The sequence below is a fragment of the Herpailurus yagouaroundi genome, unplaced genomic scaffold (assembly GCF_014898765.1).
Source record: "Herpailurus yagouaroundi ecotype Mexico unplaced genomic scaffold, PumYag 77, whole genome shotgun sequence".
In the NCBI taxonomy this organism is placed as follows: Eukaryota; Metazoa; Chordata; class Mammalia; order Carnivora; family Felidae; genus Herpailurus; species Herpailurus yagouaroundi.
The window spans coordinates 3,566,329-3,593,635 of record NW_024412388.1 but is presented as its reverse complement, the minus strand read 5'-3'; the positions used below and the strand labels follow the sequence as shown (position 1 = coordinate 3,593,635).

General features: G+C 45.5%; 1 long non-coding RNA gene across 1 annotated transcript; it reads right to left on the bottom strand.

The window, feature by feature from the left end:
- Positions 1-25,614, bottom strand: LOC121019732 (uncharacterized). The gene is made up of 3 exons (XR_005785750.1): positions 25,262-25,614; positions 1,606-1,787; positions 1-1,044 (listed from the first exon to the last, which is right to left on the bottom strand). It is a non-coding gene; the product is annotated as an uncharacterized LOC121019732 (long non-coding RNA).
- Positions 25,615-27,307: the final 1,693 nt, after the last annotated feature.

Here is a 27,307-nt window from a genome sequence, read left to right as displayed (position 1 = left end):
AAGGGCAGCCTTCTAGCATTTTCCCAATGGGAATCCAGTGTGTGCTTCCAGCATGTGCCTCTCTGCCTGCTGGTCATTACTGTCCTGTCTCATTTTATCAGGACTCCAAAGGATGATGCTCATGTGGTGATGAGGCTTGGCAGTTAGCCAGGCGCTCTCTCCCCGGGGAGCAGGCGCTGGCCTTCGCAGACCTACAGCCCCCATCTGGAGTCTACGACACCTGCCTTCATGGCGGGGCTGGAGCTGAGCTCAGAGAAGCTGCCCGTGTTCCGTTTGCAGCCCTGAATGCACCGCTTTGTAAAGTTCAGCAAGTCCAGGGGCCAATCCTACCATCTTGTCCTGAGTCTTGTGCCTGGAGCATTTTGCCCCACATGTAAGTACCACTCTCCACCAGGAGGACAGGGAGAGAGAGACTGAGAGAGAGGGAGAGAAGGGAACACTGTCATGTCCCGTGAATGATGCCACTTCCTGTTGTAGCTGTGGGTTTTGCATCCAGAAAGCAAACCTGATCTGAGCTGTCATGTGATGGACGGATCACTCTGGAGAGGTTCAAACCGCTCATAGCAGAGAGCATAACGATGGGAAAACCAGGCGCCATTTGTACCTGGAAGAAGAAGCCAGTTCTCTCTCCCTGGTCCTGGCACTGGAGCTTGTTTCCTGCTCTCCAGCCCCCTGCACCCCCCTTGTCATTGCTGGCACCTTCCAGCCTGTTCCGCTGTCTGCAGACAGCAGATTTCCTCTAGGCCGCCTCTGGCCCTGTTTTGTCCCCATCTGCTTTATCTTTTGCTTTCTATCTGGGCAGCATTACGCCCATCCCGCCAGCCTTAGATGGAAGCAGAGGAGAGAGAAAGAGACACCAGTTAAACATAGTAGAGCCTCTCTGGTCCAACCTCCTACCTCAGGCTCTGGAATCAGCACATTCGTTGGTTCGTGAAACGTTCTTCACGCACAACGGTGGAGAAGATATTTGCAGACTCCGTTTGTGAGATCTTAAAGGGAACAGCATCTTGAAGGGCGTCACTGCTTTGGCTTTGCAAAAAAAGTCTAATAAAAATAGCATGATGTCTTTCTTATTTTAAGCCTACATTTGTGACTTGTAGATACTCAAAAACAAGGCTATCCCTTTTTTCTTTAAACAAAAATGTTCATGGAACTGCGGTAGATAAAAGAGGCATAAACGAGTTATTCTGATTGTGGTGGGAGCAGCACACCCATCCCCCCACCCCACCCCCGACATCCGAGGCAGCTCCTAGAGCCAGATTTCCAGCCTGCTGTTAGAAATAACGGGGCCCCAGCGCCCCATGTGCTTTAGGTAGGAGCTTTCCAGAAGCTCAGGACCTCCCCTAAGAGTTCACAGCCCAATTTATTCATTAAGCAACAACAACAACAACATTTACTGAGCACCCGGCATGTGTCAGGTTTTGTTAGGTGTTTGGGACACTGTAATGGATGAGGAAAACAAGTCCCTTGCTTTATAGGGCTTACGTTTCAGTGACTGACACAGACATGCGTGCTAAGTGGTGCAAAGGAAATAAACAGATTAATTAATGAGGTAGAGTGACAGGGTATGGGCTGCTTCCTTAAGACCTGTCCTCAGTGACTTACGTATTTGGACTGGACGGAGTCCTTCTCTCCCTGGTTCAATTGTTTCTCTGAGCCACGTGTCATCTGGACCAAAGCCCCAGCACTGCCCCAGGCGGGGGGTTTGGGGGGATCCTGTCCAACGATTCCTGGGCGGATGCATGCCCCAGGGGTTCCCGAGGCAAAGTAGGGAGCAGAGACACCTTCTGGGAAGGATGGAGGGAGGAGGAAACATCTGTAAGACATCAGCCTTTTCTTGAGAATGATTACGGTACCACGCATGATTGTGGGCATTTGTGGACAGACCATGCATGATTGTGGGCATTTGTGGACAGACTGAGGAGGATGGGGGTTTAGGTCTTCCCTCCGGGAATTGTAGGTTGCTTATGGGGCGGGGGCGGGGGGTGGGGGGAGAAATTCCTCCTGGATTTGGGTCCAGGAAGACTCTCAGGGAGGCTGTTCAGCTACCAGAGCATCTGAAAAGTCAAGGTAAGTGGTTAACAAGTATTCGCCCTTCGAGCATGAGCTGAGTGCGGAAACGGCAGCCTTGATCCCACACCGGTTCCTTCTCAAGACCAGTGAGTCCTTCTTGTTCTCCGTGTGGAACTCAGGGCGGTCGGTCTCTAGGGTGGAGCGAGCCCAGAAAAGCATGAAAAGTTACAAGAAATTGTGGAAAAGAAACATACGGGCAGGCCTTCTCATAGAAGACTATTTTATTCCCAACAATTATGCCCCAACCGCACTCGGATGAACCAGATTGCATGCAGTGGAAGAACTCATTATTAAACAAGCACAAACAAAATAATCTGCGAGTAGTATTTTCTGAAAGTCAGCTTTATTGAAGTATAGCTAACAGAAAGTAAATGATACCTCCCCCCGTTCCAAGGCTGAAGTCCTAACCCGTATACTCCAGAATGTGACTGTATTTGGAGACAAGGGCTTGAAAGAGGTAGTTCAGCTGAAATGATGTCATTAGGATGGGCCCTAATTCAATATGGTGGATGTCCTTACAAGAAGAGGAAATTAGGACACAGAGAAAGACCAGGTGAGGACACGGGGAGGAGACGGCCATCTACACGCCAGAGAGAGGCCGCAGGAGGTACCAACTCTGCCGACCCTTTGATCTCAGACTTCCAGCTTCCGGAAATGTCAGAAGCCAAGTTTCTGTGGTTTAATCCACTCAGTGTGTGGTACTTTGTAATGGCAGCCTGAGCAAACTAAGACATCTTCAGAGCAATGCAGGTAACGAACACATCCATTACTCTAGATGTTTCCTCATGGTGCCTTTGAATCCTTCCCCTCTGTCCCTCCTGTGGCCCCTCCCACACTATGCCTAGGCATGATAGATTAGTTTGCATTTTCTAGAATTTTATAGGAGATAGAATCAGATTGTATATACTCTCTGTTTTTAGGAAGGGTGGAAGTCTGGTTTCTTGCATTCAGCATAATTATTTTGAGATTCATTCACATAGTATGTATCAATAGCTCATTCCTTTGTACATTTCTGAGAAGTATTCCAGCGTGTAGATGTACCATGACTTATTCATTCACCTATTGGTGGGACAGTTTGTTGTTTCCAGTCTTTGACCATTACTAGAAAGCTACTAGAAATATTGGTGTACAAGCCTTTGGCATGAACACATGCTTATATAAATGTAAACACCTGAGTTTGGAATGGCTGAATCATGTGGTTTGACTCGTGAAGAAATTCCCAATTATTTTCCAAAATAGCCGTACCATTTTACACATCCCTTAGTATGAGAGTTCTGGTTCCTCCATGTACACACAACACTCGTATAGAACATCTTTTCAACTGTAGACTTTGTAATAGATGTGCAGTGGGATCTCACTGTCGTTTGAATTTGCATTTCTCTGATGACTTATGACACTGAGCATCTTTTCACACTCTTCTTTGCCATCTGGACATCTTTGGTGAAGTATCTATTCAGATATTTTGTTGCTAAAAATTGGGTAATTTCTTTTCTTTTTATATGTCCTTTAAGTGTTCTGGAAACTTAGTCTTTATCGGAAATATGCGTCGCAACTATTGTTCTCTGGGTCTGTACCTTGTCTCTTCGTTTTATTCTGTATCTTTCAAAAAGCAGATGTTCTAAATTTTGATGAAGTCCAATTTATCAGTTTGTTATTGTGTGGATTGTGCTTTTAGTGTCGCACAAAAATCTTTGCCTACTCAAGAGCACAAAAGCTTTCTGATAGAAGGTTTTTGGTTGTACACTTTTATCAGTTTTGAGTTGACTTTTATACACTGTGCAAGGTATGAATAGAAGCTCACTTTTTTTGGTCCTTGGATATCCAACTGCTCCAGCACCATTTGTTGAAAAGGTTATTCTTTCCCCACTGAATTGCCTTGCACCTTTACTAAAAAAAAAAAAACCCTAGTTATCCATATATGTATGTGGATCTATTTCTGGGCTCTATTTTATCCCATTGATCAGTTTGTTGATACTCATGCAATAACATACTGTCTTGATTGCTGTAGCTTTATAGTAAATCTTGAAAGCAACCAACTATTTTTAAAAATGGTTTCAGCTATTCTAATTTCTTCATGTGCATTTCTACATGAATTTTAGAATCAGCTTGTCAATTTCCAGCAAAAAGCGTGTTGTCATTTAGAACAAGATGGCGCTGGATCTGTAGATCTGATGGGGGGAAACCGTCGTCTTCACTCGAATGCATATTATGACCCATGCACCCTGTATACCTTTCTGTTTGTTTAGGTCATCATTAATTTCGCATGGCAATGTTTTATAGTTTTCTGTGTATGGATATTGCACATTTAAAAAAAATCAGATTTATCCTTAAGCATTTCAGTTTTGATATTCCATGAATGGTTTATTCTTTCTGATGTTAATTTCTGATTGTTGGTGGCCAGTATATAGAAATACAATTAACTTCTGTATATTGATCTTGTGTCCTGAAATGGTTAACTAAACTCCCTTACTCATCTGGAGAATTTGTAGGGATGCACCTGTCTTGTTCCTGATACTGGTAACTTCTGTATTCTCTCTTCTTTAGTCTGATCAGTCTGGCTAGAGGTTTATCAATTTTATTGGCCTTTTCAAAGGCCAACTTTTGGTTTCATTGATTTTTCTCCACTTTTTCCTTCTATATCACTGATTTCTGTTCTGATTCTTATTATTTCCTTTCTTCCACTTCCTTTGGGCTTAATTTCCTCTTCTTTTTCTAGTTTCTTCAAGTGGAAGCTCAGGTCATTGATTACTGTTCAGTCTATGGATAATTATTACCCCGAGGCAAGACATTCTGTGTAGTCTCCCCCAGGCCCTGGGAAGTTGAGGTTCTCTAGACCACCTGGGGTTAATAGGCAGCATCCCTGCTCTGTGTGAGCACTGGGTTCTCTTCTCTCCAATCTTTAGAAAGGGTTTTTTTTCTGAGGACTTGAGATGTTTCCTTGCACTCATGTGCTGGCCAGTACGCAGTGGAATACTCGAGGGGACCATTTGCAGATCCCCAGAGGTCTCTATGTCTGTGAAGCTGTCTTTCCTCTGATACCCTGTCCTGCAACCTCTTCCTGCCTGGGTTTTCTGAGACTCTCAGCGAGGCTTTCTCCACCTGGGGAGTGCACAACGCTTGTCTGTGCCACGTCCTGGAAACAGGAGGCAGTCAGTGGGGGGTGATTTTAGGGCTTGCCTCTTTCATTTCCCATCTCTTAGGGATAAGTTTATTGCTGGTGTCCAAAGTCTTGAACTTTTTCTGCTCTTTTGAAAATCTGAGCTGGAACATTGGTTCTCCCTGGGTCCAGAGCCTGCCAGCCTTTGTATTGGAACCACACATCGGTCATCCTGGGTGTTTAGTGTGCCAACTCATTCCCCCAGGTCCTGGGACTCGTCCACCTCCATAATCATGTGAGCCAATTCCTTACAGTAAATCTCCTTCCATGGACACATTGCGCGCAAGCTCTCTGGCTCTCCTTTTGTTTCTGTCTCACTGGAGAACACTGACTACTACAGACTTTTGTTTGTTTCAGGTACGAGGATCAGACTGGTCCCTGTGAGAAGTGCAAGGGCTGAGTCTCATTATTTCCTGATAGAAAGAATTGTTTTGCATAACGTGGATAGTGTCTCCATCTTTTGTTGACTTGGGGAAAGTTTGGGTTTTCACGGTTGGGTTTTCCCTCGAGGGAGCTCATGGCCACCTTGACAGACGTGGCTGGTAGTCAGGAGTGGCAAGTTGGGGCCGGCTGGAGGGGACTCTTCCGTGGCACTCTGCTGTGAGGGGTGGGCATTCTCGGCTTTCAACTGCAAAACACAAGCCAGATGGTACACGGTTTGCTCAAAATTTCCCAGTCCTCCCCTAGTTAGGCCAAATGGTTGCACAGCGGCTGGGGTGCCGGCCACGGAGAAGGAGAGGTGAGGCCGGCATGTTTTCTGCTGCCCTCTGCCTTGTTCGAGTAACAGCTTCAGCCCCTGTCCACGTATTACAGGCTCCATAAAGCAGGCTTGATGACACAGTTATGTTAGCTTGCTGACACGTAAAAACAGCCAACCCTGGGATTAATCAGCTCCGCGCTGGGCTCTCTGGGCACAATGGCCGTCCCGAGGAACATTGGACGGCGTGTCTGCCCTGGGTATTGCACGGACAAAAGCCATTTCTGTTCCCGAGACAGTTTTCCATGCTGCACTTACGAATTTTTATGGGTTTGTGGTGACATTTCCATTTTAATTTGCTAATTATTATTGGTGAAATTGAGAGGCAACTCCAGATTTATTACATTTCACAGTCTGTTGTGTTCCATGTATAGCTGTGAATCTTAACAGCCAGACGGCAACCTGCCCAGTGCGGCCAACGTTAACCCGCTCGGTGCCAGGGGAGCACGACCTGCCGGGCATAGTCCTGCTCCTGCGGCCCGGGGCCCACGGTGGGGAGCAAGTTGGTAGCTCCTCTGCCCTCCCCCTTGGGCCAGACAGCTTCTTGGAGGACCAGCCACAGGGCAGAGAGCACCCTGGGCCTTCAGAGCCCCCAGCCTGGTCTTCCTCTATTCCTACAAGCATTGCTGGCCGCCCGGAAGCTCAACTCGGACATCACAGGCCGGAGCGATTCTCTGCAGCACTCCACGTGTGCCCAGGAGCACCTTTGCACTGGCTCCACTGTGGCTGCTGTTTACAACCCTCAACACCTCTCAGTTTTCCTCTGGAATTAGATTTCTCTGGAGTGAGTGTGAGGTGCATGCACACACACACACACACACACACACTTTTATTTAGGGTTGGCACTATCTTTTACCATAGTTTATTCATCTATTTTAAATGTTTTTGCACCAACACCTTCCCCCACCTCTATGTGCTCCATCATTGTTTTTAAAATTTTTTTTAATGTTTATTTTTGAGAGAGAGAGACAGAACATGAGTGGGGGAGGGGGAGAGAGGGAGACACAGAGTGTGAAGCAGGCTCCAGGCTCTGAGCTGCCAGCACAGAGCCCGACGGGGGGACTCGAACTCATGAAATGTGAGATCATGACCTGAGCTGAAATCGGACACTTAACCGACTGAGCCCCCCAGGCACCGGGTCGTCGTTGACTACGTTATCACTGTCCACCCCCCCACCCCCCCTTCATAGATGACAAACTCCTTGAGGACAGAGGCCATACTGGTTCCTCTTCCAACCCAGTTGCACAAGACTGGGGGAATAAGAAATGTGAATGCTTTGATAATTAATAATTTGGTTTATAGGTTTGCTGAAGCATTTACAACCCAGAAGCCCTAGAGATAAATGACCAGCCCCAGAAAAGGGCTTTAGTAAATTATAGTGCTTGAAGAAACTGAATGGTGATTAAAAATTAAACTTTGGAGCCCATAATGATGTGGGGAAAAGCTTATACCTTCGAGCTAAGTGAAAAGGTACGATTAGGATACAGGTAACCTATGATTCTAACTATATGAATATGTTATTATTTTGTTATTCGTGTAAACCCGACCTGTTCCGAAAAGAATTTAAGGCAAATTGTGCAAGTATTTCTATGGTTACACATATCTGAAAAAATTTTAGCTCTGAAAACTGTCTATTCTCTCCCCTACTGAGCGGCATCTGGGAAAAGCCAGGACCGTCCCTCAGGCGGAGTCCCCGCTGTCCACGCAAGGAGCCGATGCTGGGATTCTTTGTCTCCCCAAGGGGGCTGCCTATGAAGACAGGTTTCGAAGCCCATTGTCTGCCAGGACGATAAAGCACAAACACGTCTCCTCTGAGCCCTTGTGGTGAACGAGGTCTGTGTCCCCGTGAGGGCTCTGAGGGCGCCCAGGGCGTCCTCGCCAGGCCCGGTGATGCCCATGAATGCTGCACCTGACAGAAGAGGCTGAAAACTCCCAGCTGCCTGGTGGATTAGGTTGGGCATCTGATTCTTGGCTGGCGGCTTGGAGGCAGGCGTGGACTCACTCCTCACTCCCATCAGAGCTGTGCTGCAGGATCCTTTCCTACCCTGTGTCTCCCATCCCCGGAGCGGCCGCCACTCTGTCCATGGCAAGGCTGCTGGGTTCCCCCGCCTTCCAGACATCTGGGGAACTCGGCTCTCTGGCCAGAAGTGAAATCTTGAAAACCACAGGGGAGTTTTTGTCCAGCAAGGAGGCCTTGCTAAGTGTCCCCTGTGGCCTGGCAGACGGGGTGCGGTTCCCAAAGCCTCTATGCTCTGGCTTGGATGCTGGGCTGGGACGTAAGCATTTAACAGGGTTTTAGAGCCTGCAGCGGCCTAGCAGGGTGACTGGGCTCTGTCTCCTCGTCTCCCCCAGAGGCTTGCACAGGGGAGGGAGTGAGACAGGTCCTCCTTGGATTTAAACAGAACCCAGGGTGGTTTGTTTCATATACTAGCTTACTCATGGGGTCCTGCCTCCAGTCGCTCTGGACCATCTCTGGGACACCCACGGTCTCTACAGCTGCTTTGCAGTTTCTTTCCCTTGAAAGAAATCCAGTGTTTTTCTTAAGAGGACATCGTGCTCCTTACCGGGTGGAGCCCCTTATCAAAGCGTCTACAGCTGGGTGGACACGTGTAAGCCAGCTCAGAACTCTCGCAAGGGGCTTCTGAGACATGCTCAATTTGATTTCCGTGCCAGGCGCTCAAGTTTTCATTTATTTCCTGCCCCGGGGAGCTTGGTGCTTCAGTGGACAGGAGGTATCAGGACTGTGGTTATTCTGGGGGCTGTTCTGGAGGATGCCGAGGGACCACCGTCACCTACTAAGGGTTACTATGTGCACCCGTGGCTGGCCGTCCTCTGCGCCATCACACAGAGGCAACAGGTGGTCTGGGCTCCAGGACCAGCGCCTCAGTCCACGTCCCAGGACGCATCTGCTACTTGCCTTGGCCAGGAAGACACGGGCTGCGCCCCTTCCACCCCAGACAGGGTGAGGGGACCGAGCTGCGTGGGCCAAAGGCTGTGATGGATGAGAGCAGACCCTCAGGCTGCAGCATGGCCACTCCAGCCACCTGCTGATGGATTGAGAGCTAATGGCATTGCAACGCGCAGCATCGAGGAGTGCCAGGTAGCGGGAAGGAATGATCTGAGACCAGAGCACAGAAATTCGTTTGGGGGAGCCCGGGCTACCAGGTGAAGGAATCCAAGCTGTCAGCAAGCCCTCTCGGCTCCCCCTTCAGGACTGACCTAGAATATCCCCTGCTTCCCGCAGTTGGGACAACGTGGTCCAGGCCACCCCCCCACCCCGTCTCTCGTCTGGATTACAGCAGCAGCACCCTAACTTGTGTCCTCACTTCCACCCTGTCTCGCTGTAGCCTGTTCTCAACGCAGCCAAAGGATCCTTTAAAGACCCATGTCGGTGAGGGTGTGAAGAGACGGTAATGCTCTTGCTCTGTTGGTGGGAATGCAAACTGGAGCAGCCACTCTGGAGACCGGTATGGAGGCTTCTCAAAAAATTAGAAACAGAACTACGTGACGACCCAGCAATTGCACTGCTAGGTATTTTTATCCAGAGGGTACACAAATGCTGATTCACGTCCCCATGTCGGGCTCTGTGCTGAGCCTGCGTGGGATTCTCTCTCCCTCTCCTTCTCTGTCCCTCCCCAGCTCACGCTGTCTCTGTCTCTTTCAAAGTAAATAAAGAAACTTAAAAAAATGCTGACTCGAAGGGGCACACGCATCCCCGTCTTTATAGCAGCACTATCGACAATAGCCAAGTTATGGAAAGAGCCCAAATGTCCATCAAATGACGAATAGATGGAGATATAGTATATACACAATGCGATATGACTCGGTGATGAAAAAGAATGAAACCTTGCCATCTGCAACAGTGTGGATGGAACTAGGGTGTCCTGTGCTAAGCGAAATAAGTCGGTCAGAGAAAGACAAATATCCTATGATTTCACTCAGAGGTGGAATTTAGGAAACACAACAGGTGAACACGGGGGAAGGGAAGTGCATAATTGCTTGTGTACCCAGATTGTTAATGCCTTAGAGCAAGGTCCCTATGCATGTGACACACGTATGATAATGCAAATGAAGGCAACAGGATCTGGCTGTCGGGAGAGTGGGGACAGTCTCCTGGGGCCTGAAGCTGGTTCCATTCTGGGTCCGGATCTGCCCACTGAACAGCACCTTCTCTCTCCCTTGCCCTTTCTGCTTCCTTGGCAGCAGGGCGGGTGCGTGAGCAGAAGTGTTCACGGCGGTCCGGTGAAGGACGTCTGTGGGGGCCCCCCGGCTGGGACATCTCCCCTGCGCCCCTCTCTTGGAGGTCAGTGCAGTTCGGGCGCCCCCGGGGCTCCCAGGCAGCTGAGTTGTGGGTGCTGCAGCCTCTGTGGTGAGGAAATGCCTGGAAAAAGGAAGAAGGGGGAACCCTGTGTAACAAGCAGGCTGCCAGATCCTGCTGTTGCTTGTGGCTTCAAGCTGGCGGAGTAGACCATTGGCCAAGGCCAATGTCCAAGGACCATGTGGTGGTTTTCCAGTCTGTGGGCCGCCCGGCTCCTTGCTCTCCTTCTGCCAGAGTCTTTATTGGCCATTTCACTGCTCATTAGCGCTGCTGTTAGGACAGGGTCTGAGGGAGGTGGGGCGGGCAGAGTGGTCCCGGCTGATGCTTGCTGGAAGCCTGGCAGGCAAGCATCGGGCTATTTTCTACCATTTCTACCGGTTCGTGTGCGATTCTGTTGTTTCTGAGGGACCACGTCTTGGGAGTCGGTGCTGTGTGGCCATGTACACGGGCTCAGTCCCCATCTTGATGGCCTTTCCCTTGTCTGGGAGTGGATCGGGCCACACTTGGGTGGGCTCTGGAGGCCCCTGCGGACGTGGACTGTGGCTCCCCGGCCCCCATCAGGCCCCTCCCCGGGCCCCTTTCCCTGAGGTCAGGCTGGCGGGCCCGGGCAGGGCGACTTGGCCAGAGCTCTCTGCACCTCTGGGCTCTCTCTGGGGCACGTTCATCCTCCCACGCTCTTGCTTCTTTCTCTTTTGGGTCGAGGCCTGTGGCTGCCAGCCGTGGACTCTCCACCCCTTGCTACACCGCACCTGTTCTCTGTCAGCCTGATCACACGGAGACACCAATGACCCTCAGCTGTCGCCAAATCCAGTGGAACATTCTTCCCTTTTACCTGATGTTGCAAGACCACTGCCTGTGCAGAGCTTTGCTCTCCTGACCTCCCACTGCTCTCTCCTCCTGTCCCGGCCATGGGCTCCTGGCCCCTCCATGCTCCACCCCAGGGCCCGTCCTTGAGAGCTGACTCCAGGAATCTCATGCCATCGTACTCAGTCCCACCATTTCCCACCAATGCCTCCCTCCCGGTGTGCCCAGGGCTCACACAGAATCCTCCTTCTGCTCTCTGCCCTGTCTTCGCGAGTGGGCCCCCAGCTGGAATTGGGAACCCTTTTGGAATCTTCTGTTCTGCTCCCTGTACATCTAGTGGTCGTTCTAGCCTTTGCTGACTCTTGAATCAGTTTCTTCCTTCCAACCCCACCTCCTTCCTTCAGCTCCACGGGCCATCACTGACCCAGGAACATGCACCGTGGCCCCTAGCTGGTGCCCAGAGTCCTGTCTCCCTGCACAAAAGCTCCCCCAGACTGCTTAGGGGAGACTCCAGGAGAAAGTCTCAGTGGAAGCCTTTTGTCTGGGTTCTGTGACCACAGGGGAGCAGACAAGGCACACGGGGGCTGGCGGGACAGGGACGTACGCCGTCTTCCCAACCTCCCATCCTGGCGTTAGGCCCACGAGAGCCTTGTGGCAGGTAAGGAAGTTGGAGACAAAGCAAGGAAGCCTCTCTCCCTCTCACCGCCTTCAGCTCCTGGAACTGACCGCAGAGGAAGCAGATACCATGTCAGTGACCGGCATGAGGCTTCAGAAGGGGCACCAGGGACATTTTCATGCCACTCTTTCAGAGGCTGGAGAGGTCGCCGACTCCCAGGCTATTTCTCTTTGGCCTCAAAAGCCGCCTCTGTCCCACTGCTGTCGCTGTCACTTGGAATACGATCAGGTAACATTTGTCAGATGTCTGAGCGCTTGCTATATGCAAGCACTGTGCGTGTCCTTTCTCATCGGGGCCTCCCGGTGGCCTTCCCCTTTTAGACGCTGAAGCTGAGAAGGGGAGTGAGGACCTGCTTGGGGCTTCGAAGGTAGCGAGTCGGTCGGTGGTGGCCCTGTAATTAGACCCCGAGCAGCCCGGGTCCCAGAGCCTGCGCTCCTGACCATGGAGGCATGGTGACCTTCACTGACGGTTTTTCACTGGGCTGTGTTCTTCCCCGTTTCCTATCCTTTCTCACGTGCCTTCCGTGGAGACAGGTGACAGCTTGTCGGGTCCTGGCTGAGGGGGGACCTGACGGTTACTCGACACCTGCTAGGTGCCAGGAGCTTTACAGATGTGCCTCATTCTGTCTCCGCAGAGCCCTGTGCATGCTGATTGCAAACTGCCTGAAACAGGGGCCTTTCCCTCCCACTTGAATCCTGCCATTTCCCGGCGTGTGGGGGAACTCCTAATATTTAGTGCACGTTCAGTTCTGTTACGACTCCCACTCACTGCCAAGGAACCTGGGGCTTGGGTCACAGCTGTGGTGCGGCCTCTCCCAGACTGCAGGCCCGCACCCACCCCTGACCAGTCCTCCATTTTCCAAAGAAGCTGCTAGATTCCCTCTTCTCGGTGACATTCGGCCAAGAAACAGATTTCTCTTTCCCCAGGCAGCACAGCCCGGCTGACCATTAAACATTATTCCTTCCTGATATCTTTTACCACGATTTATTTGGTGGTTTGATGGGCAAAAAAAGATTCTTGGTCCGTACCTTTAATGTAACGAGGACATTAGGGATGCGTAATGGAGGTGGAAATCACTTTCTAATACATAAAACATAAATACAGCAAAAGTGCACAAATGAGCTATAACTCTTCCTTCTTTTCATGGTCAATAATAAAAAAAAAAAAGCCCCAATCTTTCCTCATTAATTTGGACCAGGATGAAACTGTGGGGCTGCTGATTTTTCAAAGTGCTTTCTGCAAAATAATGAGGCTGTTTATTAACATCCAGGAGGCGAGGAAGGGCTCGTAGCTACGACAGTTTCTATAGTAACTGCAACAAGAAAAGGGAGGCACAGCTGGAGAAATCTGTGCCACCCTCCCCCCCCTCCCCCTTGGTAGCAAGGGGCAGGCCTGGGGACCCCGGGCTAAGTGACGAGGTCACTTGGGGCTGTGTCCCCTTGGTTGGTCTTCAGGAGGAAGGCAGAGGGTTTTAGGGTTTGGTAAAAGTAGCATTGATGAGAAAGGACATTGGCTTTACGCTTGTAAATGGCGTATGATGTCTTAGAGGCGTGGTTGTGTGTGGCCTTGTCTATAAAAAAAGGCTAAAAGCTGGTTCTTGAACATCACTTCACACTCCCCGTGATGGCTACAATCAAAAAGGTAGACCACAGCGAGTGCCGGTGAGGGTGTGAATAAACCAGAGCCCCCCTACATGGCTGGTGGGGAAAATAGAGCAGCCCCTTTGGAGAACGGTCTGGTGGGTCCTCAGAAAGTAAATCACAAAGTTTCCATAAGACTGGACAGTCTCACGTCTATGAACACAGCAGAAAGAAATGGAAGCATATGTCCACGCAAAAACTCGTGCAAGAACGTTCACAGCAGCATCGTTCACGCTAGCCCCCAAGTGGAAACGACCTGAATGTCCATCAACTGATACACGGGTAAAGAAAATGTGGTCGATCCATATGCTGGGATACTGTGGAGACACAGGAAGGCATGAAATCCTGATGCCCTGCAGCACAGATGACACATGGAAACGTTATGCTAAGTGGAAGAAGCCAGTCACCAAAGACCACAGATTGCATTAGTGTCCTGAGGCCACCGTAACAAAACGCCACAGACCAGTGGCTTAAACAGCAGAAATGCAGTCCCTTATGGGTTCCGGAGGCCAAAAGTCTGAAATCAAGGTGCCGGTAAGGCTGGTTCCTTTAGAGGGTTGTGAGGGAGAATCTATTTCACGTTTTTTTTTTTTCCTGGCTTCTGGTGGCTTGCTGGCCATCTTTGGTGGATGGTCTTCTCCCTGTGTGGGTCTTTGTCCAAATTTCCACTTTTTATCAGGACAGAAGTTATACTGGACCAGGCATGCACTTCGCTCCATGATGATCTCATCTTAACTAATTTCCTGGGGAATGACATGATTTCCATGCAGGATCACATTCTGAGATACTGTGAGTTAGGACCTCAGTGTAGGAAATTTGGGGGTACACATCCCCAAACAGATTCTGTTTATAGGAAATGTCCGGAATATGCAAATCCACAGAGGTGGAAAGTAGCCCAGTGGTTGCCAAGGCTGGGAAGGTTTGTGGGAAGTGGAGAGTGATTGCCAATGTGGGTAGGGGTTTATTTTTTTAGGGGTGACGAACACATCCTAAAGTTGATTGTGGTGTTGGCCATGCAACTCTGTCAATGTACTAAAAGCACTGAGTTGTAAAATTTAAATTGGCGAATTCTATGGTATTTGAATTCTATCTCATTAAAAGGAGATCCTTGAACATCTGAGAAAAGGAGTGTTTTCTTTGCAGTTAAATGCCTGGCAGCCTTTCTTCATTGCTGCTTAAAAATTTTTTTTAAAGGTTTATTTATTTTTGAGAGAGAGACAGACTGCAAGTCGGAGAGGGGCAGAGAGACAGGGAGAAACAGAATTGGAAGCAGGTTCTAGGCTCTGAGCTGTCAACACAGAACCTGACGTGGGGCTCGAACCCATGGACCGTGAGATCATGACCTGAACCGAAGTCAGTTGCCCACCCAGGCGCCCCTCTCATTGCTGCTTTGACTAGTGCCTATACAGACTGTTTCAGCCTCCCTTGGTGCCCTGGCCACACTGTTCCCACTGCTTGGGATGGTTCCTCGTTGCCCTTTTCTGTCCTGACCATCTTCTACAGTCTGGTAGAAGTCTACTCCCCTCCCCAAACCTTTCCTGATGACTAGTTTCCCCTGAGTCCTTTCTTCCCTGAGTTTCTATAGTATATAACTTTGGGTCTTGAGTCTCAGTGGGTTACCTGCCTTATAATCTGGTTGTTTATGAGTCCCCTGCCTTCCCAAATAGATCACACATTGCTCTAGGGCAAGGACTGTGGGTCCTGCACCTGTAAGCCCTGTGGTGTTCAGGTGAGAGTGGGGTATGTATACCTTTAATAATGTGGTAATTTGACTCATTGATCACACCAAAGAGAAAACATCCCTGGCCCTGACTCAGGGAGCGGATCCATACAAGAGCACATAACTGATTTGCTCATGACTCATTGAATCATGGTGTGACCTGCTCATAGTTGCTGTGAGCCACTACTGCTCGCTTCTACTCAGAGAGGTCCCTCTCTTTTAGAGGGAGCTCCTAGCTGCATGAATACCCGAGGCCCCCTATAACGCAGGATGGGCTGGCCCTGGGGACATCATTCCCAATATAGGAGAACCATCGATCCCCTATCCGGTGTGGTCTGCTCCTTGAGAGCCTATTGTCAGGGAAGTAACTTTGTCATGTTCCTTTGTTTCTATAGCTTTTCCTTCCCTGCTTGGGGGTCCCTGGAATCTCCCTATCTGTCCAGACAGCTTAGATTTCTATCTTGATTTCGACTGACTAATAAAAAATATCAACTTAGTGGATGATTCATTTATATCTTAATCCCCAGTTCCAAAAGCTTGGAAAAGCTTTCTAGCTCAAAGTCTTAGGCATTCTAACGGAATCTTTCCCAAGAGATGGCATTTCAGGAAGGAGGGAAGATTTTGTTGGAGACACAGAGTGCTTTACATTATTCCTACTTATTAGGCTGGAGAGACCCCACCATCAACGTTTCCTCTCTTGAAACCCTCTCTGCCAATTTTAAACCATATTTCCCCCAAATATTTCATGAACTCTAATGTATAAAGCAGACAAAAGAGGGTATTTCTGGTCAGGATGACACTATAAGTATACACTTCAGGTGCAGACCAAAATCTAAGAAAATATAAAAATGGGAATAGCTAAAATAATATTGAAGAAGAAAACCAAGGTGGGAAGGATGCATCACAATCCCAGACTTTAGACTCTACTACAAAGCTGTAATCATCAAGACAGTATAGAATTGGACCCACAAACCTTTGACAAACCCAACAAATCTTTGACAAAGTAGGAAAGAGTATCCAATGGAAAAAAGACAGTCTCTTTAGCAAATGGTGCTGGGAGAACTGGACAGCAACATGCAGCAGAATGAAACTAGACGACTTTCTTACACCATTCACAAAAATAAACTCAAAATGGATGAAGGACCTGAATGTGAGACAGGAAACCATCAAAGCCCTAGAGGAGAAAGCAGGAAAAAACCTCTTTGACCTCAGCCGCAGCATTTTTTTACTCAACACATCTCCAAAGGCGAGGGAATTAAAAGCAAAAATGAGCTATTGGGACCTCATCAAGATAAAAAGCTTCTGCACTGCAAAGGGAACAATCAACAAAACTAAAAGGCAACTGACGGAATGGGAAAAGATATTTGCAAATGACATATCGGATAAAAGGCTAGTGTCTAAAATCTATAAAGAACTCACCAAACTCCACACCCAAAAAACGAATAATCCAGTGAAGAAATGGGCAGAAGACATGAATAGACACTTCTCCAAAGAAGACATCCAGATGGCCAACAGGCACATGAAAAGATGCTCAACGTCACTCCTCATCAGGGAAATACAAATCAAAACCACACTGAGATACCACCTCACGCTGGTCAGAATGGCTAAAATGAACAAATCAGGAGACTATGGATGCTGGCGAGGTTATGGAGAAATGGGAACCCTCTTGCACTGTTGGTGGGAATGCAAACTGGTGCAGCCACTCTGGAAAACAGTGTGGAGGTTCCTCAAAAAATTAAAAATAGAACTACCCTATGACTCAACAATAGCACTGCTAGGAATTTACCCAAGGGATACAGGAGTGCTGATGCATGCAGGCACATGCACTCCATTGTTTATAGCAACACTTTCAACAATAGCCATATTATGGAAAGAGCCTAAATGTCCATCAACTGACGAATGGATAAAGAAGATGTGGTTTAGATATACAATGGAATACTACTTGGCAATGAGAAAGAATGAAATCTGGCCCTTTGTAGCAACGTGGATGGAACTGGAAAGTGTTATGCTAAGTGAAATAAGTCATACAGAGAAAGACAGAGACCATGTTTTCACTCATATAGGATCCTGAGAAACTTAACAGAAGACCATGCGGGAGGGGAAGGGGAAAAAAGTTACAGAGAAGGAAGGAGGCAAACCATAAGAGGCTCTTAAATACTGAGAATAAACTGAGAGTTGAAGGGGGGGAGGGGGAAAGTGGGTGATAGGCATTGAGGAGGGCACCTGTTGGGATGAGCACTGGGTGTTGTATGGAAACCAATTTTACAAAAAATTATATTAAAAAAAATAAACTGCTGCTTTTATCTATAAAAAATGGGAAAGTCACAGAGACATAGCCATCATAGAAAAAGACGTTAAGACATATTTCTCAATAGTCGATAGAACAAGCAGACAAAATAATCTGTCAGGATATGGAAGATCTGAACAACGCAATTAATCAAATTGACCTAATTGACATAAATAAAACCCTGCACCCAACAAAGACAGAATGTGCCTGCTTTTCACTCGAATAAATGAACATGAGTCATTTGCCCAAATTGACCGTACAGTAGCTCATAAAGCAAGGCTTAACCATTTTCAAAGAATTGAAATAATTCAGAGAATGTTCTCTGACCACAGTGCAATTAAGCTAGAAAATCAATGGCAAAAAGATAACTAGAAAATCTCCAGCTGCTTAGTAATTAAGCCACACACTTATAAGTCACCTATGGTTCAAAGAAGAAATCACAATGGAGATTCAGAAATTAGAAAATATTTTTAACTAAATGGCAATGAAGACACATCATATTATACTTGTAGATTATAACTAAAGTAGTACTTAGAGAGAAATTTATAGCCTTATATAGAAAAGAAGAAAGGCTGAAAAATCAATAACTTCAGCTCTCATTTTAAGAAGCAAGAAAAAGAAAATCAAGCCAACTCCAAAGAAAACAGAAAGGAAGGAATTATAAAGACAAAAGCATAAATAAATGTAATAGAAAGCAAGTATACAATAGAGAATACCAATTGAGTCAAAAGTAGATTGAGAACATCAATAAAACTGATAAACTCCTAATAAAACTAATCAAGAACAAAAGAGAGAAAACACTTACCAATATAAGGAGTGAAAAAAGGGAAAGGAAGAATTCTGCAGATATTACAAATGTTAATGTAGAAATAATGCAGAAAATAAGAAAATATTATGGACATATATCTGCTGAAGACTGTGTGTACCAAATATATAAGGAATTCTTATGACTCAATTGTAAAAGAACCCAGTTGAAAATGGGCAAAAGGTTTGAACTGACATTTTACCAAAGATGATATACCAATGGCAAATGCACACATGAGAAAATGTTCAACATCATTAGACACAAAAATTAAAACTAAAATCACGGTGAAATACTACTACACACCCACCAGACTGGCTAAAATTAAAAAGACTCTCCATACCAGCGGTTGGCAAGGATGAAGAATAACTCTGACACAAAAATATTAACTTTAAGTAGACCATTACAGGTTAGGTAGCAAGCACTAAAAATAATACAAAAGAGTATAACCAAAAAATCCAATAGAAAAAAATAAAATAAAAAAAAAAACCCATGAAGCATTAAAATAGTCCAAAAGAAGGCAGAAAAATGAGAAGAAATTAACAAAAAACATAGGAGACCAACAAGATAAATAACATGGGTAAGCTACATTCAACCATACCAATAATCACATTAAGTGTATGTGGCTAAATAACCAAATAAAAGGCAGAGATTGTTAGATTGGATAAAAATATGATACCCAGTTATATATCATTTACAAGAAATCCACTTTTTTTCAATATATGAAGTTTATTGTCAAATTGGTTTCCATACAACACCCAGTGCTCATCCCAAAAGGTGCCCTCCTCAATACCCATCACCCACCCTCCCCTCCCTCCCACCCCCCATCAACCTTCAGTTTGTTCTCAGTTTTTAAGAGTCTCTTATGATTTGGCTCTCTCCCACTCTAACCTCCTTTTTTTTTTTTTCCTTCCCCTCCCCCATGGGTTTCTGTTAAGTTTCTCAGGATCCACATAAGAGTGAAAACATATGGTATCTGTCTTTCTCTGTATGGCTTATTTCACTTAGCATAACACTCTCCAGTTCCATCCATGTTGCTACAAAGGGCCAGATTTCATTCTTTCTCATTGCCACGTAGTACTCCATTGTGTACATAAACCACAATTTCTTTATCCATTCATTATTTGATGGACATTTAGGCTCTTTCCATAATTTGGCTATTGTTGAGGGTGCTGCTATAAACATTGGCGTACAAGTGCCCCTATGTATCAGTACTCCTGTATCCCTTGGGTAAATTCCTAGCAGTGCTATTGCTGGGTCATAGGGTAGGTCTATTTTTAATTTTTTGGGGAACCTCCACACTGTTTTCCAGAGTGGCTGCACCAGTTTGCATTCCCACCAACAGTGCAAGAGGGTTCCCGTTTCTCCACATCCTCTCCACCATCTATAGTCTCCTGATTTGTTCATTTTGGCCACTCTGACTGGTGTGAGGTGGCATCTGAGTGTGGTTTTGATTTGTATTTCCCTGATGAGAAGCGATGTTGAGCATCTTTTCATGTGCCTGTTGGCCATCCGGATGTCTTCTTTAGAGAAGTGTCTATTCATGCTTTCTGCCCATTTCTTCACTGGGTTATTTGTTTAAGAAATCCACTTTAAATATACAGATATAAATAGGCCAAAAGTAAAATAATAGAAAAATATATTTCACATGAAAAGCAATACAGAGAAAGCTGGGGTGGTTACACTAATACCTGACAAAGTCAACTTCAACACGAGGAATACTTCCAGGAAAAAAGAGAGACTGTGCACAATTATGCAGGGTCAATTCACCAAGAAGACCTAATAATTCTAAGTAGCTGCTCACATTACAATAAGGCTTTAAAATGTAGGAAGCAAAAACACAGAACTGAAAGGAAAAATAAACAACCCACAATTATATTCAGACCTTCAAAACTCTTTTCTCAGCAATTGATAAAGCAAATAGAAAATCAATAGGAATACAGAAGACCTGAGGAACACTTCCAACCGATATGACCTAGGGATATTTGCAGAGTTTTATAACTCAAAAGCTGTAGAATTCACACTCTTAGTAAGTGCTTCTGGAACATTCATGAAGATAAACCCTATTCTATGAAAAACCTTAGTAGATTCCAAAGATTTAAAAGAGTTGAAATAATAGAAATGATCTTTTCTGATCCTAAAGATTTAAGCTAAAAATCAATAAAAGAAGGGTCTCAGGAAAATCTTGGAAACTAAGCACATATTGCTAAATAACCTTGGGGCGAAAAAGAAGACAAAAAGGAAGTTAGAAAATATTTCAAACTGAGTAAAACTAAGAATGCAACATATCAAAATTTGTGAATGCAGCTAGAGCAGAGCTTAGGGGGAAGTTTCAAGCATTAAAATTAATTAATTAAATACTAAAAATGATTCAATTGATTCAACATTTAGTTAATTATATCAGTTAAATGAAAGGCCTTAAATCAATCACCTAAGTTTTCACTCTAAGAAAATGGAAAAAAAAAAGAGCAAATTAAATGGAAAATTATAGGTGGAGGAAAACAATAAAGAGAATAAAACAATGAAACAGAAAATAGAAAGATTAATAGAAAAAAGCAATGAAACCAAATTGTTTTTTATTTAAAAGATCAGCAAAATCGGTAAAATTCAAGTGAGACTAAAGAAGGATGACAGAAAAGAGACACCAGTGGCCAGCGTCATGAATGTAAGAGTAGAGCCGCTGAAGACACTACATCACTGAAAGATGATAGGGGAATATTATAAACAATTTTATGCCCATACATTTGACAATTTGGGGAAAAAAATGTATCAATTGCCCGAAGGACACAAACTACCTAAGTTCACTCAGGAAGAAGTAACCTGAATAGTCATATGTCTATTAAAGAAATTGAACCTGTAGTTAAAAATCTTGCTATAAAACTCCAGGCTTGGTCAGCATGATAGGCGGATTCCACAATATATTTAAACAAAAATTAATACTAACTCTGTACAAACTTGTTCAGAAAACAGAAGAGGAGGGAACCCTTCTGAACTTAGATTCATACCACTTGATTTCAAGACTTGTTACAAAGCTAAAATCATTAATACATCACCATGCTGATGAAAAAAATAGTGCAGAGTGCCCAGAAGGAGATCCACACGAATATGGGCTGATTGATTTTGACAAAGGCGCAAAGACAAGTCAAAGGAGAAAGGAGAATCTTTTCAATTAATGATGCTGGAACCACTGGACATCCATGTGCAAGATGCCTCCCCCCAAAACCCCAAACCTGAACCCATCCTTTTCTCCTTATAATCCCTAAATGTAAAACCTAAAACCTTACAATTTATAGAGCAATGCTGTTCCATATCCGTGTTTTCCAGTATGGGAGCCACCAGACACTTGTGGCTCTTGAGTAATTGAAATGTGGCTAGTGAGACCTAAGAACTAAATTTTAAATTTTACTTAATTTAAATTATACAACCCCATGTAGTGGCTACCGTATTAGACAATGGAGGTTCAGAAGAAAACGCTGGAGAAAATTTTGTGTCACTGGACTAAGCAAAAGTTCCTCAAAGATGACACTAAAAATATGATCCAAACAAGAAAAAATGGATACTTCCTGTTTTATCAAAATTAGAAATTTCTCTAAGAAAGACTTTTAAGAGAATGGAAAGACAAGTGATGGACTGGGAGGAGGTATTTGCAAGTCACATACATGACAAATGGCTTGTATTCAGAATATGTAGAGAATTCTCAAACTCAATCAAAAGAAAACATCTCATTAAAAAATGGGCAAAAGATTTGAATGGATACCTCATCACAGAATATATGTAAAAAGCAAACAAGTACACGGAAAAGCCTCAATGTCACTAGTTATGATCAGAAATGCAATTTAAAACCATCACAAGATGCCGCTACATGCCTTTTAGAATGGTTAAAAGTAAACAAAGAAACAAAGAAACAAACAACAAGCTGACCATACCAAGTGTTGACGGGGATACGAAGCAACCGCAATTGTCACATGTGACTGGTTGCAGGAACGCATGATGGTACTGATGCTTTGGGAAACATTTTGGCACTTTATCATGAAGTTAAATACAAATTCATTGTATGACCCAGCAGTCCCACTCTTGGTATTTACCCAAGAGGAATGAAACCATATGTTCACAAAACATGCATCCAAGAATGTTGACATCAATTTTGTTGGTACTGTCCCCAAATTGGAAACAGTTTAAGTATCCATCAATAGGTGATTGGGAAAAGTGTGGTATATCCATACGTTGGGATACTTCTCAGCAAACAAAACAAATCAAAACAAAGCACCCCCCAAAATCAAAACCCCCCAAAAAACTACTGATACATGCAACAACATATTTGAAACTCAAAAATGTCATGGTGACCAAGAGTCCATGCTAATCCTATTTTATATGAAATTTGAAAACTGGCAAAAATAATCTGTGGTAATAGAAAACATACCTGTGGTTGCCTGTTGGAGTGGGATACCTGTGGATGGGGAATGATTGAAGGGGGCATAAGAGAACTTTCTAAGATGATCTATCTAAACATTCATCTTGATTGATAAATTGTATGAAATGTATATCTTGACTGAGGTGTTCATAACATTGGCATATATACTTGTCAAATTCAAAGTTATTGAATTTTAGACTTAAGATCTAGGCAAAATACTAAATTTAAATTTTTCATTGATTAAAATAAATGAGAGGAATATCTATTCACAGATTTGAAATGATCTCCAGAATAAATTATCAAATGGAAAAACTCAAGGTGGGAACCTATGAACATTTTTGTTGTTTTTGAATAAAACTAATAAGATTACCTCTTTAAAAAAAGATCACCCCTGAAGGCACAGATGAAAAACAGAGGACATGGCAGGAAGAAAGTGATCCTTTTCTGAATTTATCTTGTTCTATAGTTTTTGCCTAGGTATCATGTATAAAATTAAATTCATAAATAAGTTTAAAAAATTCCAAAAGAAATGAAAATTGGAAATAGGGAAAGAGCTGCACAATATAGCGCTTATTAACATACATATCTAGGGGCGCCTGGTGGCGCAGTCGGTTGAGCGTCCGACTCCAGCCAGGTCGCGATCTCGCGGTCCGTGAGTTCGAGCCCCGCGTCGGGCTCTGGGCTGATGGCTCGGAGCCTGGAGCCTGTTTCCGATTCTGTGTCTCCCTCTCTCTCTGCCCCTCCCCTGTTCATGCTCTGTCTCTCTCTGTCCCAAAAATAAATAAATGTTGAAAAAAAAAATTAAAAAAAACAAAAACAAAAAACAAAAAACATACATATCTAATAATACTGTGTTATACACTTGGAAGTTGCTAAGACAGTAGATCCCCCACCAAAAAGAAATGGTAATTACAAGATGTGGTGTAGGTGCTAGCTAATGCTACGACAGCAATCATGTTGTAATACGGGAGTATCGAATCAACACATTGTACACCTTAAATGTGCACGGTGTCTGTGCCAACTGAATCTCAATAGAGCTGGGAAAAAACGAAATAGTGGAAAGAATTATTTCATGTCATTTCAGAATACTGTGATCATATATCCTTACTTGATACACTGATTCACGCAAAGGACAAGTAGTGTTGCCAAGAAATCTTAAATTTCATTTTGAAAGTCATATTATTTTTAGTAATATTGGTATTACTCTTTAAAATATTATATAAGAAAATAAAGCAAGTTCATAAATTACGTTCATATTTTTAAGGTCCAAGATTTCTAGTGGATAAAAGAGAGAGACATCATTATGAAATCAAAGAAATTAAATAAAACCCATCTACTGGGAAGTTTGCGTTGGAAATATCAGTATGCTCTTACACTATCTTTGGTCTTTATAAAATGTGAGAGTTGGTGCTACCCGCTAAGAATGCCCAGAAGCGAAAAACATCCTTAGCATCAGGACTGTGGTGTCTGTATCCCAATCCTTATGAACAGGAACTGTGGTCTGAGAAAAGAAGTCTGATTCCAGGGGCACCTGGGTGGCTCACTTGGTTAAGTGTCTGATGCTTGATTTCAGGTCAGCTCATGATCTCATGGTTCGTGGGTTCGAGCCCCCCACTGGACTCTGAGCTGACAGCACAGAGCCTGCTTGGGATTTTCTCTCTCTCTCTCTCTGCCTCTTTCTCTGCCCCTCTCCAGCTCATGCTCTATCTCCCTCTCAAAATAAGTAAACATTTAAAAAAGAGTCTGATTCGGGGCGCCTGGGTGGCTCAGTCCGTTAAGCATCCGACTTTGGCTCAGGTCATGATCTCACAGTTTGTGAGTTCAAGCCTCGCGACAGGCTCTGTGCTGACAGCTCAGAGCCTAGGGCCTGCTTCTGATTCTGTGTTTCTCTATCTCTCTGCTCCTCCCCTGTTCTCTTTCTCTCTCTCTCAAAAATAAACATTATAAAACATTTTTAAAGAGTCTGATTCCAGTTCTGGGGCAGGAAATATACAAGATGTGCCTGCCATAGAGCAACGGTGTACGCCCCAAACCGGGGAAGTTATTAAAGACTATTGGGGTTCTATCAAAGAATACAGGAGCCAATGACAGGACTTCCGTTGGTCAAAGATGGGAGTATCTGAGCCTGAAATATAATGATGGCAATGTGTGCAATACATAAAACCCCATAAGTTTATAATGATGTTCCCCAAAGAGGACGCAGAGTAGGGACAAAACAAGAGTGTTAGAGATGAGCGGGGAGGGCTGGGGGAGAAGGAAAGTTCATTGGCAGCATGAAGTTCTTTCTCTCCTCTAAGAATTGGATTGCTTTGGTTGATGAGAGAAAGTTAAGAGAAAAAAATCTTAGTTACTAAGGGGTGGAAGGCTCGTCAGGATCAGAAAATAACCATTTTTCATTCCCCAGTGGAATAATCGATTCAGGCAAAGATGGCCACCGGGTGGGTGGGGTGGGGGGCATTGCATGAAAGGCACAGAACGGTAGGGGACTTGCCCCAGGTCACACAGCTAATGTGTGGTAGATGTAAGATTGGAGCCCAGCCCGTCTGGCTGTAGTAGCCATGGTTGTAACTGTTGTACCATTTTCCCTCGTAAAATGGTGATAGTGGTTAAACTCACTGGTTCAACAGGTCCTGATGGGGTTCTACTACCTGTGAGCACAGCACACACAGTTCCTGCTCTCCTGAGGATCACACCCTTGGGGGCTGAAATCCAGGTGTGTGGGTGTGTGGGTGCTCGTTAGGGCTGCGATCTGCATTTTGCTGGAGGTTGGAAAGTTTTCATAATAAAAATAAAAAGCAAATAAGAGATTAAATTCGTATTTTGTTGGCTTAGTAGCTGAGATTCACAACGTTTACTTCTCATCAAGTCAGAATGGAGCGATGTTGATGCACGTGACATCTGAAGCCAGCGGGGGGGGGGGGGGTTTGGGAGCCCCTTCAGCATCCGACTTATTTCCGAAGCTTCCTGAGTTGGACCTTGGCAGGAAAGCCCCCCCGGCAATCTCAAGACTCTCCTTAAACTGTCGCTGAGGCTTGAAAGAGCGGTCTATGTTCCTTATTGTCAAGACCAAAGTTGGACAGGAAGCCATCAGATTTAAGGACCCATTTAAACCATCTCCGGCATGGCATCATCCCCAGCATCCATGCCGACCGGTTATTTGTAACGAGAGGGAGCCAGACTCTTGGCCAGCATGCAGGTGTGTCGAGGGCACTGGCTTTGCCACCCACTTGCAGCCCCTCCTGCAACGACGGGAGACTTTGTTCCAAGTCCGCCCCGGAGAGGAGCCAACCTGGCTGCTGGTCTCCGAGGTGTGAAACTTCCCATGCAACACCTTGGTGAATGTGTTGATTATTCACTATATCTCAGAATAGTTGAAATATAATTACAATGAAATTTTGTATAATCATTTCTGGAATCCTTGAATGAATTCTGAGGGGTCCCGGGCTGTGTGGTTTGGAAACTCATTTATACCCCTCCTGGGACGTCCTTCTCACTCCACCTTGGGTTGTGGTTATGAGTTCTGAGTTATCCCAGAGGTAGAGTCGCTTTCCTAAACTAGAGTTTAGCAAAGATCTAGGGCCATTGTTACAAGCCTAATAAATACCTGAGAAATGAATGAATGAATGAATGAATGAATGAATGTAGGACCCCTTCAAGGACAAGGAATAGTCATTCTTTTGGTATCCAGGGACTAAGCATAGGATCTGTCAAGTGGTAGTGAATCAGTGAATGAGTGAATGGAAAGGGTCCTTGCCTCCTGTGTCCTTGCAACATGCATCCCTGTTAGGGAAGGGAGCTGGTGCCATCATCATGTCGCCTGGTCCTTGGCTTTAGAAGACCGGCCCGAGGAATCTGCTGTCTCAGCTCAGACTGCATCATTGGCTGCCCAGCGCTTAAAGGAGTTAGTCCCACCAGAAACGTCCGTGCCCATTCCTCATGGTCGGGGCACCCACGTGCAGCCCCAGCCTTTGAGCTGAAGGTTGAATTTGGAAGAAGTGATTTTGGGGTTCTGTTGCTTTTCTGAGATAGGAGTCTCCCAGGCCAGAGGGCTGCCAGTTGGTGGGTCTGGGAAGACAGAGGGTGTGAGTAGGGGGCTCCCCTGTCTGCTCCCCCACGCACCTGGGCCCGAGTGGAATCCGCCAGCTCTGGGAGGCCTTTCCTTTGATGGACACCACTGACATGACTGGACTTGTCAGGACCCATCAGGGAAGGCAGGTTTCGGCAGTGAATTGAATTTGCAAGCAAGATAATCAGTTATTGATTGGAAGGGTGAGCCACTGCTCCTGTCTGCTTCTGAGGAAATGAACTTCTTCTCTTTCTGGAATATTTACTGGTGGGAGAGAAGCAGGGACAGCCCGAGTCAGCTTGGCTGAAGTGATGCTGAAGGGGCCACACCCACGATATTTACGTAGGTGAAATGGGGCTACGCATGCCCTTGGGGACAGGGCAGCTCTGTCCCACACCCGGTGGGAAGCCCTGATGCCCAGGTGTCTGATTCCCCACCTCTTGCTTCAGGTAAGAAGTCTTCAGGACCCAGGTGAGGAGGAGGGAGCCCCCCTGCCCCCCAGGCCACTCCCCTCACCCTCAGCTCCCAGGGCCCTTTAGAGACCCACAGCGCCCCTCACTTGATGCCTCTGGTCACCAGATTTCCATGGAGGGTCT